We start from the raw sequence: 5,385 nt of genomic DNA on the forward strand, positions 1-5,385 counted from the left end.
GTCTGTGTGCATGCGTGTGGCTGTGCGTGTGTGCACGTCTGTGTGATGTCTACCTGTGGAGGCCAGCACAGAGTGCCTCTTCTCTTCTTTTCTTATTCCCTTGAGACAGGGTCCATTACTCAATGTGAGGCTCAAATTTTACCTCGGCTGCCTGCCAAACGATCACAGCAAAGCCTGGCCTTTTTTTTTGTAATGTGAATGCAAAAGGATTCAAACTCGTGTCCTCTTGCTGGCACAGCAAGCTCTCCTACCAGTTGAGCCATCTCTCCAACCCACAACTGTGATCCTAAGTTTTATATGTCCTATTTCAAAGGACAATAACAAGGAGATGAGTCACAGCTATACAGATAACTGCCTTCAATCTTTCATTTCAAGGCACACACATGCAAACACAAAACCTCATGATAACTGTTCTCAAAAATTCAGTGGAATGGCATGCGGTTGCTTGAGAGGACAAAGGGAAAGTAGTAACAGATTCTGAAGGTCAGCGTGTGTGAGTGACAAGCTGCTCCATATCTCCTTGGAGTGTGTGACCTTCAGTTATTTGTGGTCTGATCACTCTACTCAAGGGTTCAATTCCAGAGAAAGCATCTACCTGACCTACTTAGAGCTTCATATCTATTCCTGGCCCATGAGAATAGGATATAAGGGCTTTGCCTCACAGTGAAAATGTTCTGTGCTCACCGAGAAGGGCAAGAAAGCTAAACCAGAATGCCCATAAGCCATAAGAAAGGACAGTGGAGGCTGGACAGGCAAACACAAACAATGGACCCATCCCGACTGTCACTATACAGACACGCCACAAGCCAGCATGAGGAGCTTGTGTAACAGTTCGCTCCACCATTCCTCTCCCCTGACACCACAGCTAGGTCTCTGACTTCTGTGACTGCAGGAAGTGTGAGAGAAAGAGTGGTATCCTGGAAAGCTCTCACCCAAAAGTCTGTTAAGAGTCTCAAGTTCCTAAGACAAGCAACCACCTCCCTGTGGAAAATATGGCCTACCCAATATAACTGTTAAACAGTCACATTTAAGTCAAGGATGTGTTGCTTCGGTGATTCCATCTGGAGACTTGGCTGGGAAATGCACGGTTGGAAAACATGGCAGCAATATCTCTTTCTATAACATTTTTCACTTTGATCAATTACCATTGCATTTGATAGGAAAATTGTATGTGGGTCAAAGGCCTAGGCCATCAGGTACCCAGGGTGTTCTTTGATTTTTGTTGGAATTCCTTAGAAAAATCCTTTTCTGAATTCCAAGAAAGTTTAAGTTGGACTAATCAATGGGTAAGTTGGGCTGCTGGGGAGGGAGAGTTGCTTTCAAAATTAAATGCAAGTGGGTCAGCTTGAGGGGACAATTGGAAGTTGGTCTGACGCAGCTTAGTCCTCCGTGCACCAGGGACTTTAACTGCACCAGAATAGAAGGTCCCAACTACTTCAAATAACTCTTACCAAGGCACATTCCATCTAGCCATCATAGTCCATTTTCTTCCCGGTGTTCACCAAACTCCGAAATGATCTCATGTATCTCGGTTTCTCACCCATCTCACTCTGACAATCAAAGAGATGGACATCAAATGTGTTCACTGTGTCTGGCACACAGCAGGCTCTTAATGAGTACTTGTTTATCCCTGCAGAGTGACTGTTCGGAAGGTGACTAAGTAACCATCCAACTCATGAGAAGGAGAAAAGGCCAGGTATGGTGGCCCACTCAGAGTCCTAGCACTCGGCAGGCCTACACAATGAGTTCTAGGGCAGCCGGGGCTACAGGGCAGGATCCTGGCTTTAAAGTAACACCGGGAATTTTCATTTCAATTCGATCTGCTCCCATAAGCATTGGTTCAGAACAGTGAACCCAACAGGTAAAGATCTGCCCTTGTGCTTAATAGCACTGTATTTGTGAAGGAGCACTGCAGACCCACTCGCTTCCTGCTTCCCTGACCAAGTTTCCCAGTATCTTGGTGGTAACAATAGCAGCCCTAATTAGTATAATAGCATCCCTAATTAGTAGTGAGAGTAAGAGCTACCATTTATTCACCAGCCACGTGCCAGGCATTTTCCACGTATTATGTCATTTTAATCATATTCTGAATATTTTTAACTTTTTATTGGTTTTATTGAAGTTCACCTATGTACCCCAATCCACTCATCTCCCCCCTCCAGCCTTGTACCCATCCCCCGTCTTTGCAACCCCTCCCCCAACAGAAACAGCTTCCTGTTGTGGAAGCTGTAGTGTGTCACAGTGTGTCCCACAGTATACCCTTTTGTCCATACTTCTTTGCTTGCAAATGTTCGTTGCAATAACTCAGTGGTCTGGTATGAGGCCTCTGGCTTCCACTACTCTGTCAATACTGGAACCTCACTGGGCTCCTCTCAGGTATCCTCTTGTTGCCCTGTGTCTTGTGGATCCTGTAGTTTTTGAATCTGTAGGGCCGGCCCCTTGATGCACTTCAGCGGTTCATCAATGGGGTAGATGTTGGAGTGAGGCCAATTCAAAGCCCTGGATCTGGGTCTGAAATGTATCTGGGCTGGTCAGCCCTCCAGCTCTCCTGCTCTCATGCCCTTGAGACTGGCTCGTCTGCAACCCCTGCGTCTAAGGTCAGCTCTACCCTTCTGTCAGGTGAGGTTTGGGACCTGTTCTCCCAGGTGTTGCAGTTTTTGAGGGACAGGGCCAGTTCTCCAGCTCTCATGGCTAGCTCTCCTACCTGCTGTAGATGCTGAGGATGAGGACGGGAAAGAGGCCATCTCTCCTTTATCATGCTGCTGCACAACAGACAAAAGGCAGGGCCAGGTCTCCTGCGCTCACATCCTTGGGGAAGGGAGTGCTGCACACCTGCACCCCCACATCCAGGGCCAGGTCTACTGTGCTGCCCAGGAAAGGTGCAGGGCTGTGCCTGCTCTCCCAAGTGCTGCAGCAGGTGAAGGACAGGGCCAGCTCTCCTGCTCTCATGACCTGCCAGCTCTCCTGCCTTGCCCATGTCATCACATGGCAGACAAGAGGCAGGTCCAGCTCTCCCTTGCTCATGCCCTGCTGCCTACGTAAGGTTCAGGGCCCACTCTCTCATGACGCCAAGGACCAGGTCTTCCTCTTGGCACAGGTGATGAGGGGCAAAGTTGGAATTGGGTATCTCTCCTTTACCCATTCAACCTCACAGGAGGTGAGTGGTAGGGCCTCCCACATTCATATCCTCAGGATGGCTCACCTGCAGCTCAGGCAGTGTGGGGCCCGCTGTCCTGACTACACCCGGCTAGGAGTGGGGTCAGCTCTCCTTCTCTCATGCCTCCAGGGTTAGCTCTCCCATGATGCCAAGGTGAGGGGTGGCCAGTTCTCCACAGCCCTCACATATCAACGCCCAGACCAGGAAAGTCAGCCTGGCCTTTAGTGGTAACAGACCCCTGCTACTGCAGGGCCATGGACCCAGATGTGGCCCCTCATAGCAGCACAGGCCAGGACTTCACCATGGTCCCCTGTGGCTACTCACATCTGGCTGTTCCTCACTACCCTCGAGACTCCGGTTCTGCCTCCCTTCATGGTGCCCACGTCCTTCTGTTGCTTTTTCTTTTCCATCTTTTCACTACTTACTCTTATTGGCGCCCAGGCTCTCTGAGTGTCTGGGGTCATCTCAGGAGTGGTTTCAGGAGTGCTATGCCCTGCTTGTGTATTATGGCACTAAGCAGTGGTCATCTCTGGCATGGTCTGCTCCCCACCTCCCAACTCTGTGAAGCACCAGATTGGTTGTAATCTCAGGCTAGCTTTCTAGGCCAGTCTGGTGGTTGTCTCAGGCTTGCTTTTTTCGGGGAATGTTAGGCTAGTAATCGTTCAGATGTTCTTAGTAGAACAATGAGTGTATACACAGCCTCTTCTCTCTCTGCCACCTACGATACACGTGTGACAGGGCAGCCACACCTGCAACACTTCCATCATGTTCTGTACATCAAACGTTGTAAAGACAAGGCAACTAGGTCTTTGAAATGTGGAGAAAATTCACCCTGGTATCAAGAGCAGCCGATGAGAATTGAAATCAATTGGTCTTTGGAAGCCCACAACCCAGGGCAATGCAACTTAGGGCCACCCCTGATCCTGGAAATAGGTAGCCTGGGCAGCCAGGTCTCAGTTGATAGGGTATGTCCGCTGACCTTAAGACATCTCAAACCGCAGAAGACCACAGCTTTAGATAGTCATGGCTTCTTAAATACACAAACCAGCCACACTCTCTGGAGACCCCTCGGTGATATTTGCAGTCACTGGTGGGTCCCATATCTGATGAGTCCTTATGCAGTCTGGTTCAATGTATCCTGCCATACTCCTTTCACCCAATACAAACCCATGTCTTAGGCAGGCAAACCTCTAGCTAACAGTTCCACAGCTGCTCAGAAAAACTAGGCTTCACTCTTATCATTGATATCAGGCTCCGTATACACAGCATATCATGGGGCCTTCTGGTCTCCATACTTTCACTCTGGCTACCTAAGTCGTTGTTGTTGTTTTTCTCCATACTTCCGGAGTTAATGCCTGTTTCTCTTTGACATCTCAGGAACTACTCTTCCCAGAGAGGCATCCTGGTCTTCTGTGTTTTCTATGTAGTCCTCACTTGGGGCTCTTAGGGCTTTCAGTCACTATTAACGTTAAGTGCTTGAGAAGTCTACAGTACACCCATTGCAGTCACACCAGGGTCTGATGAGGTGAAGCATCAGCTCCTGACTAGCTGGCTGTCCCTTTCCAGTACTCTCAGTCCAGGAAGATCTTCCCTAACAACGTAGCAAACCTCAGAGCTGCAGACCACGGTCAACCCAAGTGCAAAGTCTCTGCCACGGCAAAAGTCCTGGATAGGACTCTCATTGGCTCCTTTTAGGCCAGCTACTCACTCCTGAGCTAGTGCCTGTGAGCTGCTGTGCTCTGATTGGCCAAGCCTGGGTCACATGAGACCTGAGGCTGGATGGAATAGCTCCCACCTTAACCATATGGACTGAGAGTGGGGGGAGGGGTGACTTCTCCAAAGGAGATGTTGGATGTTTTTACCAGACGGGAGAATGACGATCAGCAGCAGAAATAACAGATGCCCACTACACACACCAACCCAGACTGGATTCAATGCCCAATTTTGTCTTCATAACCACGTATTGGGTGGAGATTTTCATTGCTTGTGTTTTTCTCCTCTCCTAAACTGTAAGCTCCTCCAGGGCGGAGGCTGAACCCTCTTCTTTGTAAATCTGGAAGGCAGTAGAAAACGTGATGCCTAAGAAGCAGTCAAACCATATTTACTGAATGAAAGATCAAAGGTACTCATTTAGAAATCCCCAGTGATGCTCTCATCTGTCATAGGCAGCATTGGGGTGAGGTGGGAGAGAGAACACAGATGCTAAGTCACTGTTTTTCGAAGTGGAG

The 5,385-nt window shown here is 48.9% G+C and overlaps 1 pseudogene; it reads right to left on the reverse strand.

The window, feature by feature from the left end:
• Positions 1 to 3,799: 3,799 nt before the first annotated feature.
• On the reverse strand, positions 3,800 to 3,925 carry LOC132656708 (small nucleolar RNA SNORA17; annotated as a pseudogene).
• Between the last annotated feature and the right edge of the window lie 1,460 nt (positions 3,926 to 5,385).

This window comes from Meriones unguiculatus, chromosome 9 (assembly GCF_030254825.1).
Source record: "Meriones unguiculatus strain TT.TT164.6M chromosome 9, Bangor_MerUng_6.1, whole genome shotgun sequence".
In the NCBI taxonomy this organism is placed as follows: Eukaryota; Metazoa; Chordata; class Mammalia; order Rodentia; family Muridae; genus Meriones; species Meriones unguiculatus.